Here is a 14424-nt window from a genome sequence, read left to right as displayed (position 1 = left end):
TTGTTGTGCTTTGAACTTGCAGGATATGATTTTGGCTTGGGGCACATGGATGCTAACTAGTTGATATATCCAGGGCCTACTATAGGATTTATGGAAGGTTTCATGTTTCTACTGATAATGCAAGATATGGCCTTGAGCTCATTCAGTCTGAGGAGAGATTTGAACAAACAATTTAATTTACTGAATGCTGTCACCACTATGCTGTTTCAGAAGAGGGGAGAAACAAAGCAATAGAGGTCTTTTTATTAGAAGAGAAAGTACTGCACTTAGTTCCTTTGAGGAAAAAAGGACAAAAGCACCTCCCTTCTGAAACAGATTCAGGGATATATAAAATCCAAATGAATTACAACCTCTCCCAGCATTACTGAGGAAGGGATCTATTTCCTGAATTTAACCTTAACTGTTGCAGTACAAAGACATAAAATTATGTTTTATGCACTAGCCACCTAAAAATATTTTAAGCTCGCAACCAACATATGTGCCAATGCTCCAATCTGTTAGGAATTCCACTTAATATAGATGAATATGTAATTGAAAAAACATGTTCATGGGCTTTGCTGCAGCAGCATTTTTACTTCATTTTATCTAGTATAGGAAAGCTCAGTTACAGTGCTAATTCTATGGCAATTTAAACTGAAATACATGTAGTTTTGGGTTATGGAATCACAGGTTCATAGAACCATTTAGGTTGGAAAAATACCTTCAAGATCATTAAGTCCAACCATTACCATTGAGATCAACATGAATGCCCTGAAAAATAAAGTGTGTTGGGTATCTCTATGACCAGAGAGAATGTGGCCATAAGCATTTCAGGGACTCAGGGCCAATGCCGCCAATCACTGAGCTATCACATGAGCCAGAACATGCACTGTGCACTTGGTGTTGGGGTGTGGTACTAGTAAACTGCTTAAATTCCTTGGTTCATCTTCCTTGATAGATTCACTCCTGAGGGAAAGAAAAGTCTTCCTGCTTCAGTGAAAAATGTACCCTGCCTTTCATGGGGCAGAAACCCTGAGCTGACAAGCAAGGCTCATTTGCATAAGCAAATGTAGCAGGCTTAAATGACCATTGATCCCAAGTCCTACACAAAGTGGCCCAGGCCCTTTCTGCTGCTATAAGGATCACCAATAGCAGCTTTGCAAATGTCCCTCACTCCTTCACCTCTCCCCAGCTGCCCAAATGAATTAGGTGTGTCTTTAGGTGTATAGCAGCGTGTAGACTGACCCTTAGAGAAGGCTCTAAAAACACATTGGGATTTTCCAGTGGGAAACAAAGCAGCACCAGAGACTTTGAATATTTTGGAGAGGTAGAAACAGTAGAGAAATCTCATGCCCATGTATACACACAGCTTATTGCCAAATGTGCCAGCAGTCAGTAGTAGACCGAACCCCACTTTCTTTGTCATGCCCTCAGTCGTAATGTTTGTAGTTATGTGAAACTGAATCATCATGTTGGCTTAAATTACTCTAAGATAGGCATACGCTCATGTGTTAGTGAATATGGGCTTTAAGCACCCAGATGTAGAGACGATCAGGCTAGGAGGGTTCTGTGAAATCGCCCACACCGATTTTTCCAATAACTATTTGTTACAAATCATTCAGAATACATTCAGTTTAATCATTCAGTCAATCATTTAGTCTTCACTTAGTCAATCATTTCTGATGGAAAACTTATGGCATGTGGCTTCAGTTACTCATAATGCACAAAAATTTCCATCACTTTCCAGTCTGTATTTGACTGCATTTTTCTGTGTTCTTTTTTTTTGTTGTTGTTGCCAGACTGAAGAGCCCTCTTAACAAATTTTATTTTTTTTCATATTAGTTTTCTCTACGATTTGTGACCTTCCATTTAAGCATTCCCACACTTTGTCTTCTTCTTTCCTCCTCTCTCTGGAAAATGTCGGGTGAAGCTCAGTAGCCAAAATAGCAAACCTGGTAGAAGGATTGAACTGAACTCTTTGCTTGTCTTTTCATTTGATTTTGTGTGTGAGTGTGTTTTAATGGCTAAGCTTTGATTTAGTTTCACGAATGTAATATCTGGATAGCATAATGATGAACCACTTATGTTTCCAGCCTAGCTGGAGACAAAGAAGCCAACAGTTTGATATAAATAAAGATTCAGTTCTACAGATTGAATTCAGACTTCTGTTGAGCTCTGCAAATTTGCCTTTGCTGAGAATCCAGCCAAGGGAGGGATCATTTCTCCTTATCCTTTTGCATTCCAGTAAGACAATCAAATTCCAATGAGAAATTCTTTTTTGCAAAGGAGGGCAGGACCTTTAGCAATAGTGAGCATATATATATCTCATATTTTCAGAGTAGAAAATTAGTTTTTTAACATGAGCTGCCTCAGGCCAAATTGATAAAAGCTACAGGCTCCTACATAAACTTTATATACGGAAGTTGAAGACAGACACATTTTCTTTTCCAGCACATCCCCATCTGGATTCAAATCCATCCAACTTCATGGAGAGTGCTTTGATATGCAGGCTATTGTGAAAACTGGAAGAGTACGTATCTTTTTAAGCACTTGTATAAAAATAAAACTGATATTCAGAAGGCCATAGGTATGAAGAGTTTCTGACCTAGTGGTTGGAGACTGCATCTGACCTCTAGACTAGGGAGCAACGGAGCCAGGTTCTGCTGCAAGGATTTTTCTTGTGGTTTACCCAGCACTCTAAGTCCTTCATATACACAGACCCTGGTTCATCTAGTGGTGTTTTATAGGACAGAAGGTCCCCTGCTCTACTCTCTGAAAAAAAAAAAAAAAAAATAGAAAAAAGTTGGCAGGAGTCTGAGAAGGAGGGAGAGTTGGAAATTAGAGACACAGCCCTTTTATTGGGTTACATCCTCTGTGATAGACATCTACTCTCACCTACACAAAAGAGGGCAAGCTCATTTTAGCATCACAGACTGGCGTCTGATGAACTTTGGCTGACTGGCTTGGGGGGAGATTCTGGCACTACTCTGTCTGCAGACAAAGAGAATTTTTCCCTTGACTTTAATTGGAGTTGGGTCAGGCCCCAAAATGTGTAAATTCATCAGCTGGCACTCTTTCAGTAGTTCAGCTCATTGCTGCAGAACTGCTCCCCATCCACTGAATTCAGTTGGACAAATCAGGCACAAAGATGCTGCCTGAGATAAGGAAAGGCTTTAAAGTCTCTTCTGCCATGAAAATGAGACCCGGTATGAAGTGAGGACTGCCTCTTTTTGCTCAGCTGTGTAGGGTGATGAAGACCCTCAGCCTTTCCACCTGATAGATAGCAGCCACATTTGGTTTTCATCCCAAGGAGCAGCACAAGGAGAAAAAGAAAAATTACTGTTAGCGGAATATTTCTCACTCTGCTCTTCCACTCAAGTCTTACCTGAACCACTTTACCTGTCCTAAAAAAATTTGTGAAACACAGCCAAACAGTTTCTGTTGGCTTCAGGGACAGGTGTTGAAATACACTGGCTTCAGTTCTTTCTGAGCTTTTTGACAGCATTTGGCTTCTACTTATGATCTCCTGAGAATGTCTGTGGTGTTGCTGTCACAACACAAACCTAACACACCCATTTCCTTGGTCTACATTTTTACCACTAAGTTAGATAGAGAGATTTGCTTGTACCTGGCAGTGGAATATAATCTTTATATTATCTGATATCCCCATAGCTGCTGCTATCCCTGTATCTGCTGAGCACTGCTACATTTGAAGTTTTACAGCAAAGTAAATGACAGAGAAAGAAAAATAATTAGAGAAAGCTCCTGTATGTGATACAAAAAAAAAAAAAAAAAAAAAAAAAAAAAGCGAAAGAAAGAAAGAAAGAAAGAGAGAGAGAAAGAAATGGGGCTGTTTTATGTTTGCCAAATCTCTTTCAAATCTCACACCAGCATTTCAAGGTTCACTTCACGAAAGGTATTGAGGCACTTCTAGAAAGGATCAGTAAATGGAGAGGAGGTGGGGGGAGAAGGAGAGACAAAGAGGCTACAGCTACATTCTTTAATTAACAGAGGCCTAACAGTGAAAATATTACCCATGAGCAAATAAAGCTAAAAATAAAAAATAATGCCTTCAAGTACACTTTGAAAATCAGGGCCAGAGTTAATCTGAGGTTTTACTGGCAAATTCAGTGATGAAGGGTGTGTGAAGCAATGAGAAGCTATAAATAGGTTTTGGATGTGTACTGCCCATGGTCAGCAGCAGCCATCAGCATGAGAGATGGGCAACCCATCTACCTCATCTTTTTCATGTTCTTGTTTGGAATTTAATATTAGCCAGAAACACTCCACACAGGAATGTGATATCTTACCATCTCTTCTAGAATAGAAGAGGTCTCCACCTGTACAAGCCACCATTCTGATATTTATGAAGGAGACATAAACCACCTCATACATGCCACAGGAAGAGGGCATGCACACAGATAATTGCTGTGAAGCTGCTGGCAAACAGTAACTTCCTTCTTTGTTAGTGAGACAGCAGTTTCTGGCAACCCCATCTTTGCACAAAGACACAACTCTGATCAGGGCTGGCAGTAGTAAGTAAAGAATAAAATGGGTTGGGAAGAAGGGTTGTGGTGTCTGGAGATGGAGATCCACTAAAATGATGTGGGAAAAGAAGGGAGCATATGTCTGAGTTTGGGAAGAAGAGAATGTGCAGTGTTGGAGAATGAAGAAAACCTTGAGTGTCAGGGAAGCTGGAGGTAAAACAATCATTTTGAGACAGGGAGGTAATGAATGGCAGTGGGGGATAAAATTGGGTGCTTGGCATGTGGCACCAGAGGCATGCCTGCCTAGGAAAGTGAGGAAGGTCCATGGATGCAATGATCCATTCTTTAAAGGAGAAAGTATTAGATTCTGGGTCATGTCCCTTCTGCTCCTTGGACTGTTGTCATGCAACCCTTGAGAGGGTCTAGACCTTGCAGACCAAGCTCTAACATGGTTTTACATTGTTTTACTTGAATGAGTTATCCCTTACCTTTCTCCTTTGCTCCTGGAAATAACCCAGGCGTGAAGGTAGCAAGTTAGACTGTGGGAGAGCTCTGAAGCAGGAACTTCCTTTGAAAAAGTGACTTTATCTCGCCTGACACTGCAATGCCCCAGTCACGTGCAGGCACTTTAGAGCAATGCAGAACAAGAGAACATGGGGCAGATGTGGAGAAGGACATTATTAAAACTCTGACCACCTTCTCCCTTTAGTTGCTGACTTGTGGTTCACTTGCCTTATTACTGAAGATGTGTTCAGAAGTGCCGTTATCATTCTTCAGCTGATGAGCGTGAAATAAGGACAGTTACCCCATTTACCAAGACAATTCAAATTTTATGTTTAAGCTCAACTCTGAGTCATCTGACACAGAGGCTAGACCATCTAGAACTAATCAACATCTTACAAATATTCACAAGACCAACTTCCCCTCCCCTCCAAAAAAAAAAAAAAAAAAAAAAAAATCAAACCAATATTCCTAAGAGACAAAATAGAAAGGTCCAGGCCCTCAAGGCTGTCAGTTACATAACCCTTGTTAAAGTCAGCCGAAGAGAAATGCTTAAATAGCCGTGAGGATTGCAGTCACAGGGCTTAAACTTGCTTCTTATGTGAGGTACAGCAGACATAAGAGCTGCCTACGGAATTGAATAGATAGTGTTGTGTTTGAGGAGGCCTTCATGGGAAGTGGGCTAGGCATAAAATGTAGTCACTTGGACCACATTTTTTAGTTGGAGTAAATGAGTATAGCTCCATTTGTTTTAGCAGAGTTTGCAAGGTTTCTGCCAGTTGAGGATCTGACCCTCCGTGCTTTGCTGGATTGGAAGCACATAAAGTAGAGGTTGTTTTATGTAACTTCTGTATTAGCAGAGAGAGACTTTTAAATACCTTACCATTTTCAACTAGCTTTCAATTTGCATTAAAGACGTGAAGCACCACAAAAAGACAAGGTTACCTTAGGGGACTTTTGGGCCCATATGCATTTGGCTATTGCTAGAGCAATGATACTCTATCCAGAGAAATAATACCCTACCCAGGCTCAGTCCTGGCCCAGCCCAGCCAGCACAAACGGAAGTAGGGGCAGAGGAAAGAGACATGGAGATTGAGCCCAATGCCTTCCTTCTGATATGAACATCCTTCCACTGTCATACTGGAAGCCAGGAAGACTTAGTTTGCTGAAGCAGTGTGTGCGTGTGCACGCATATTGCTGTGTGGCACAGCTCATCAGTCTAGAAATAGCATTTCTGTTTTGTGAAGGCAGTGACAAATCAACAAGCTTACATACAAATCCAGGTTATAATGGCTTAATAAATTGCCCTGTGACAACTGACATTCGGTAAGTATTCCAGTGTGTACTCTTAGGCAAAGATGGGTGCATGAAAATGTAATGCATTGTGACCTAGAGGAAAGAAGGTTAAGATAAATTGAATTAATTTGCTATTGCTAAGGCTTAAGAGCACTCCCACATAATGTTTCTGGGGCACCGGTGTTGCAAAGCAGCATGTTAACAGGGAAAATCCGTGTTTGAGGTCTACTATTCCTGTGTCTGAGATAGATGGTTATCATGAGCCCTCTCTGAATTCAGATACGTTGATCTGTCTGCTGTACATTGCATAGGGATGACTTACAATTGAAGCTGCTAGGGCAGCAAGAGCTGAAGAATCTGTTATCAAGATGTAAAATTATTATTCTAATGAAGGTCTCTAAAGACATTTTTTTCTTTATTTTAATTCCTGAAAGATGAAAATTTGCTTTAACCAAGGCTTTAAACTTGACAGTTTAGGTCCTCACAAACTAAAGGTTACAAGCTCCAATCAGAAGCCACATCATCTCTATCAAGATGACATTTTAAGAATTTCCTTCATCAAACTTCTTTACACATAGACAGTGCTAGGACTCAACACCCAAAATTTCCATGCATTTCCCACGAAAGCTTGCAGAGCCACCCACTAACGTAGCAATTTAGCATTTAAGATTGCTTGCTTGTCATACTCCATAACAGGGGAGGAAGAAAGGAGTGAAATACACCCAAGTGGCTTAGAAGTCTTCTTTGAATAGATCTTGCTTCCCTTTCGTGGTAGAACACAAACATTGCGGGTCTTTTTTTATTTGATTACCTGTTTGATTTTAGTCTGCAGCTGCAATTAAAGTGAGGGAAGAAATAAGCAGCGGCTTTGTGCCAGCCTGTCTTGTTTGTTTGTGTTTTTAATTTGTTTTATTTTTCTGTTGTTACACAAAAGCAGGAGCGTGCCAGGGGTAAGTTAGCAATTTCTTTTCCTTTTATTTTTTGTGGCTAAGCAAATTGGCTTGACCTAGGTGCTCATTTTCGGAGAAACAGAATCACCCAGTAAGAAGCTGTTTTATTTCTGTCAACAATTCCCATTGACGTCATGCAGAATTTCTGTAAATTAGGCCTCCAGCATAAAGCCCTGTTGAAGTCAGCAGGGGCTTTGCCATTGGCCTCTGTAGGGTCAAACCATCACCCTAATTGTCTCTGAAGAAGACTAGACACAGCAGCAGAAGGCTGAGATAACAATTGGTATTCACATTTTCAGTTTGCCAAATCAACTTCTGGAAATGTCTTCTCTACTGTGGTTCCTCCTTTAGGACCTTGGATGAGGCATGCTCTTCCATTTTTCTGTCAAAGCCAACTAAGTAGTGAAAAGATAATATATAAAAGCCAGTAGCCTTACACATGGAAATGAGACAAGAAATAGGTGTAGGCTTTAAAGATACAACATTGCATCTTTGCCAAATCCTCATGAGAGGTCTAAGCCAGGATCAAGTCACTATGGAATAACCACCTTCCTAGATGAAAAGCTCACTGAACATCACCTTCACCTTTCCTTTCTTAACAGAGGCAGTAATACCTAGACCTGTAAAGTGTATCTATTCCTATCAGCATATTTTTGTCTTGAAAAGTAACCAACCTCATAAAAGGAAAATTTAAAGCAGAGAGAAGTACCCTGTGAAAAACAAAAGCATGTATTTGGAAACTAAGTCTATCCTGCCATTTCCGTGTAACATGCACAGAATTTAGTGGGCCATGCAGAGCAACAGATAGTGGCACACAATATTTAGGTTGTAAAACAATTGGTAATTGGATAGCTGTATGAATTCCAGTGTCCAGATGATAGTGAGATGAGGTACTAATCATATTGTACAATCAAACAAGCAGAGCAACTATGTGGTTATTACATCTTTGTTACAAATTACATGTTGCCTTAGCTGAGGTGGACATCTCAACAGAAGAGCTGGGATGGGATTCAGTCTGATTTGGGCATATGGGGCAGGAATCAGTTCAAGACTCCTGCGTTTAGTTATGATTAAGACTAAAATGGCACTGTAGTTATGGAGATGTAGGGCAAGGCCATTCCTGTACCTGGAGACCCAAAATTCCGCATCAACAAAGCAGGTGGTGTTGCTCTGTGCTACGCCATTTTTCAGCCATACCTTTGAAACAGGATCACAATTGGGATCTATAAAAAGTTTTTAAATAACATCGAGGAAGCCTCCTTGACCAGACTGGGGAGAAGAGCAGCTGTTGCTGTGGGCAAATTCAGCATGAGTCATTCAACAACTAGCCTTTCGGAGAGGTCATGTCTTCTGGGCAACATAAAAGAAAAGTGCTGGATAAATCTATCACTGAGAAAATGAGTTTTCATCTGTCTCCTGTTGAAGAGACCAGCAGAAATCTCTGTATAAATCTCTTAATTCTGCTTCAGTGGTGGTAGCCCAGGTAAAAGGACCCAAGTACCTTAAAGGAGATTTAGAGGCCTCCACATTTCATGATTAATTGCAATCAATCTGAGCCCATACTTTTGCCAGAGGCACTAGGGACTGGGCTGAAGGCAATGTTCCAACTTCATAAATAATGCCGGGAGCTGCGGCATTGCCCAGGATTGCATATGGTGACTTAAATATATCTTTAAGGTGACTTAAATATATCTTGGTGCCCTGCCACAAACCCCTCAAGCTGTCTTCCACACTGCATCAGGATGCAGAGTTTGAAGGTGCATGGACACAGGGGATGCACAGGGGTCACATCCATGCAGGGACATGGTCATACATGCATGACCATGGGGAGGTCAGGTCAGGTCTCCTGATGGGGAGGCCAGTGCCTGGGGTGATGAGACTCAGGCAGACCATTTACATCACCCCAGGCCATCTGTAGCGTGTGGGGTAGGAGAATGATCAATCATTGTGGTGCACCTTTGCACTTGATTGGATTTAGATCTTTCTCTAACCTCAATCCTAAACCTGTAGCACACCATATCCCTAGAACAGAAGCCAAGAGAGACTTGTGCTTGTGCAGTGATGATCTCTGGTGCACAGCAGCGTATCTTTAGTTACCTGACTTATTGTTTTGTAAAGTTTTGTTGCATTCACGGGAGGCTGCTGCATGCATATGTGTATGTTGTGTGTACACCTCCTTCAAAACCTCATCCACCTCAGATTAACTCCTGTCCAACTAAGCTACTTGTACTGAGCTACAGAAATCTTGACCAGCTGGTCAAGACTGCCAGTGCTTAGCAGTTAATAATGATCAGAGATACCCTGAGCAGAGTTATTATGTCTGGTGAGTAGGATATCTGTGTATTTAATGCAACAGGTTCAGATCCGTGTTAATCACTGCCCCCTTTATCTGGACTGCATTTCTCTAGGTAGGTCAGCTAGTCATTACATCAGTTTTGCAACAAAAAAGTTTTGTGTTTTTTTTTTTTTTTTGTCTCAGGGCTAACATTAAAGCAAAAAGCTGCTAGGTGTAGTACAGAGCCTGGTAGCCTGTGGTCATTGCTCTGCCTTGTTTTTTCCACCCTTATGCCCTTTCTCTTTACCCCTCTCTCAGAAAGCCTGGTTGTGTCTTGAGTGTTTTTTTCCTGTGACTTGACAAAGTGGGCTGTGGTTTTTGCAGTTACTGTAGCACATGAACTCTGTTCTGGCTGTGAGTAACTCTGATGTTTTACCATCATTACAGTAAGCTTTGAATTTGACCCACTATTGACATCCTAAAATTTTTGCCCAGCTTCTCAACTAAATATATTTATTTGAGTCACACCAGCAGTCTAAACACTCATGTGCTTCATCTCTCCTCACCCCTTCCTTTTTGGAAGGACAGGCTACATCCCTAAGTATCAAAAGCCCATTAAATATTTTCCTTAAAATGACTGTAACATGTTCTCTTTCAAAGCAAATGCAATGTCTTCTACTTTTTCTATTCTTTTTTTAGCTTTTAGACCATTACACTTCTCCATGTCTAAATCAGTGCTATCTCAGAGCAGCTCTGTCTAGGAGGGCAATAAATGCCCAGCATGACATGGACTCATTGCTTTGAAAGCCATGAGCCTGTTTCCTATCCAGAAAGCAGACATTCACACCCATATATGAGCTAAATGCTAAACACTCCATGATCAGCAAGACAGCATTTTGCATGTGTTTTGCACAACTAACATGAAAAATAATAGAAAATGATGTGTTCGTAACAGAAATAATAATAATAATAATAATAATAATAACAATAATAATAATAATAATAATAATAATAATAATAATAATAATAATAATAATAGAAAAAGGTGTGACCAAAGATGTGTTTAAATTTGAGGAGACTAGCCTTTCTTTCTAGTATACTTCAGGACATTCAGCACTGCAATAAATAAGATTTTTCCATTACTTGCTAGCTCAGCACCTTTAAGGATTCTCCATAATGGGCAGACATCTGCCATCTGACAATGGAAATCTCATACCCTTTAGAATACCTGTGAATATCCAAATAATATCACTGTCCCATCACACAGCACACAGGAAAGTGATACAGAGCCTGTAGTTCTCCATCCTTCTGGAGCAGCAGCTGGAAGCCCAACAAAATATGTGACAGTGCCTACGATGTCATAAGCAGCTTACTGATAAGCAGCCAAATATTGCAAAGTTTCTCTTTTTCAGATAGTCCTCAGTTAAAGAGTCCAACATAGATGGTTGGCCGCAATAAAGCAAGGGAGGCCCATGCAGTAGCTCTAAGGCATGCCTCATCTCATCCTTAAGTAAACTTCTGTAATAATTAAGATGAAATTTTCTTATTGTCTATGATGAATTTAAAGAGAAGCACAAATGTGCTTGTCTGGGGTTAAGAGGTTTCCATCTCTCCTTAGCTGGAGGCAGAATCAGTCTCTACAGATAGTGACTAGTAGCACATGTGGAAAGGAAGGGGACCTTCATGGGAAAAGCAAATATCTCATGTCTAATGCAGTCCCAAAGAAGGAAAGCAGAGAGGAGCCACTTGGGTAGATATCACACCAGCAAAGCCAGGGAAGATCATCTCACTGCAACATCTTGAATGGACACAAGCAGGACAAGCTGCCTGGAGAAAGACAGGGAAATAGGTTTTTTCAAGTGAGGTAGTGGAAGGAAAAATAGAAGAAAAAAAAAAAAAAGTGTTGTAATGCTGCTTTTCCTGCTGAAATGCCTTTTCTAAACATAACCTGTATTGGTCTTTCAACACTGACATGTTGTGAGGTCTGATCTTTAATGAAAAAAATCATCTATGAGATGTTATAGCTCATGTCTGCCTAGTGCCTGTCATCTAAAGGGTAAAGCCTCTTAGGTAAACACGGATTTTGTTTCCCAGCATTGTAACAGCCATTCTGAGGCTGAATACAGCTGATGAGAAAGGCAGAGACCCATTACCAAGTGCTGCATGTAATAATGAAGAGGTCTCTCAAAAGCCAGGAAGGACTGATTTCTGAATGTGTCACAGAGCTGGCTGTCAAGGAGGATTCAAGGGAAGAGCAACACTGCAGTCAACAGTGAAACTGCATCTCTCTGCGAAATAGATGGTCTGGTTTAATCGTACCCATTAGGTAAAGGTAGCAAGAAACCCAGGCAGCAAGGAAGTACCATAAGTATCATGAGTACCATGACTTAGTGATAGAGCTTCACTGTAGGCAGCCAGATGAGCTTGGTCCACGCCAGTGCATCCAAAACTGTTCCGGGGCAGGACAATCCTGTGTCACAGGGGATTCCAGGCTGCAAAACATTATTGCCATGTGCTCGCATTGATGCATAAAAATATCTTTTCTCCAGGTAAAGCAAAAAATGCCTGGTGTAGTAGCAACTGCTCAAATAGCCCAATATCTCCCAACACAGATCAGAGAATTGCAAAGCTACAGCCCCCTTAGGAAAGGAGTTGAGAAAAAACAGCTGTTGCCCATGTTTGTAATTTGCCTCGAGGCTGTAACAAGGCACCAGTGCTGTGTTAGGGAAAGAGGTGAAAGCCAGAGACTACCACAAAACTAGCTGCCATTGCTCATGGGGGAAGAGATGATGGGTCTGGGCACCCTTACATGGGGCGAATGCTGCCGCAACCAGATTTCAGTGCAGTTTCCTCTCTGTGACAGCAGTAGTTCTGGAAACTCAAGTTGGGGATTTCTGTCAGAAAGCCTTTCTTACACAAAAAATCACACACATTTTTTGTGAGGTGTTTTTCCCGATTCTGTAGACCATCCCAGCCCCTTGTGGCATGCTCCAGTCACAGGACTCTGCTGTAGCTCCAACACGATCATCCAGAAAGGATTCCCCCAAAAATTCATTCCCCAAAGCAAATTCATATTTGAGGAGCGTGCGGTTGAGATGCATGAAGTTTGCTCCCTTAAACCTCACATCTCACCTGCAAGCTGCTGAATTAGGGCCAAACACTGCTGAGCACACTCACACCAGCAAATCCCCGCTGGCTGCAGACACACCAAGGCTTCAGGCAAAAGAAATGAGGTGTGTCAGTGTCACACAGCCATATGCACACAGAGGCAGGGAGAAACGAAGAGCACAGGGATGCCACAGGGGGGAGGATGCCACATCCTGAGCCCTTGTCAGCTCAGCTCCATGTCACCTTCACTGCCTGCGAGTGAAGTGCCTGCTCTGCCTCCACCTTCCCCCATTGCCACCCTGCAGCAAGTCTCTGTTTATGCCATCTGCCTCACAGAGGGGAGCTGAAGTGCATATAAATTGATTAGCAGGAGCCCATGAGGAACCCCCAGCGTGACATACTGGTGGATGCTAGGAGAGGGTTGAATTAATTTTGAGTGATCAGCGGGGAAAAGTCTTTCTCCAAAACATGTTGCACCGAGAAAACACTTTCTACACTTCTTTTTTAACTGGTGGGTTTCATAGCAACTGTTTTCAGCAGGAGAGGTGAGCAGGAGGATGTATGAGCTTGTCACTGGTGCAAATCAATTACTACTCTAAATTCTCCATCGTGCACACGCAGAGCACCAAGGGCAGGCTGCTAACCAGGGAGTGCTGTGAGCCTGGTCCTCATGCCCTCATCCCAACAAGAGCAGGGCATAACCCAAGCAGACTCACTGAAGCCAGCTGAATCAGCATCTCAAGGATGTTTAGACAACATGGATATGTGTAATGATGCAACCAATGCTTCTCTGTAAATCTGTAGGGAATAAGGACCCAGCTGTGGACCTGCATCCATGAGGTGCTGGGGCAATGGCCAGGGCTCCCATACCTCTTGGGACATCTGACTTCTGCCTTCAGGTGTTTTGCAGCAGTTTTCACCCTGAGTGCCAGACAGAAATTTCCCATTCACTGTTTTTTTTTTTTTTTCATTTGTAAGCTGACTGTTCCCACTGCCTGTAAATCATTCTACTTCTGTGCTGCAGTGAAATCTTCGCAGCAAGTTGCAGCGTTTAATTATTCATTTTCCGAAGAAAAATAATCCTCTTTCCCTTTTCAACTCTCCCCTTCCAATGCAATCAAATCTGTCCATGCTCATTAGTGTTTACCCTCTTTTGTCTCCTTATCCTTTTATTTATTTAAAAAAGATGTGTCACAGATCTTTTCTTTACTGAGCATTCACAGCTCTTTGTAGACTTGACTTTCTTCAAACCCCTGTCTCAGACCCCTTCGTTTTTTGCAATATCTTCCAGGCCACAGAGTGATTATAATTGGACTTTGCTTTCAAGGGCAAATTCGTTTATTTTTGTTGCTGTTTTTATTATTTTTATCCTGGGCAGTCAGTTTGTTCAACTCAGAGCCTTTGCTTCTTTGGGTTCAGGGAGGCAGTTAAGCAAGCAGTCCCACTGAAAATGGTGGGGGGACCATGATGCCAAAGTCACTCAAGATGTTGTTCATCAGGACACTGACTCTGGTGGCAAAAGCAGCATAAAAAAAAAAAAAATCCTCTCCAGTGCAGATCACCTCCATTGCACAGAATCAAGAGTTTGTAGGCTGCACCATAAACCAGTCCCTGGGTTGGTCTCCGTTCAAAGTAACACCTTTTCGGAGGGTTCTTCTGAACTAGGGCAATGATTTGCCTCACAGCTCGACTCCACAAGCCCTCCCCAGCCCAGCAGAGGGGCTGGTAACTGCACATCAGGGCAAGACCTTCCAGTGTCCACTCTGCCACTAAGCCAGCTCCCCAGACCCAAACCCTACAGAGAGAAGCACCATGCTGGTAGGGATCA

At 41.9% G+C, this 14424-nt stretch overlaps 1 protein-coding gene across 1 annotated transcript in view; it reads left to right on the top strand.

Moving 5' to 3' along the window:
• VIPR1 (vasoactive intestinal peptide receptor 1) overlaps positions 1-14424 on the top strand; it is a gene marked incomplete at both ends in the record, with an annotated part of 87620 nt that overhangs the window by 57126 nt on the left and 16070 nt on the right. The gene's annotated exons all lie outside the window — the stretch shown is intronic.

Source organism: Netta rufina (assembly GCF_964035555.1).
Source record: "Netta rufina genome assembly, chromosome: 2".
Lineage (NCBI taxonomy): Eukaryota > Metazoa > Chordata > Aves > Anseriformes > Anatidae > Netta > Netta rufina.
Note: the sequence above shows the minus strand (reverse complement) of the source record. Positions and strands in the feature narration are given on the sequence as shown.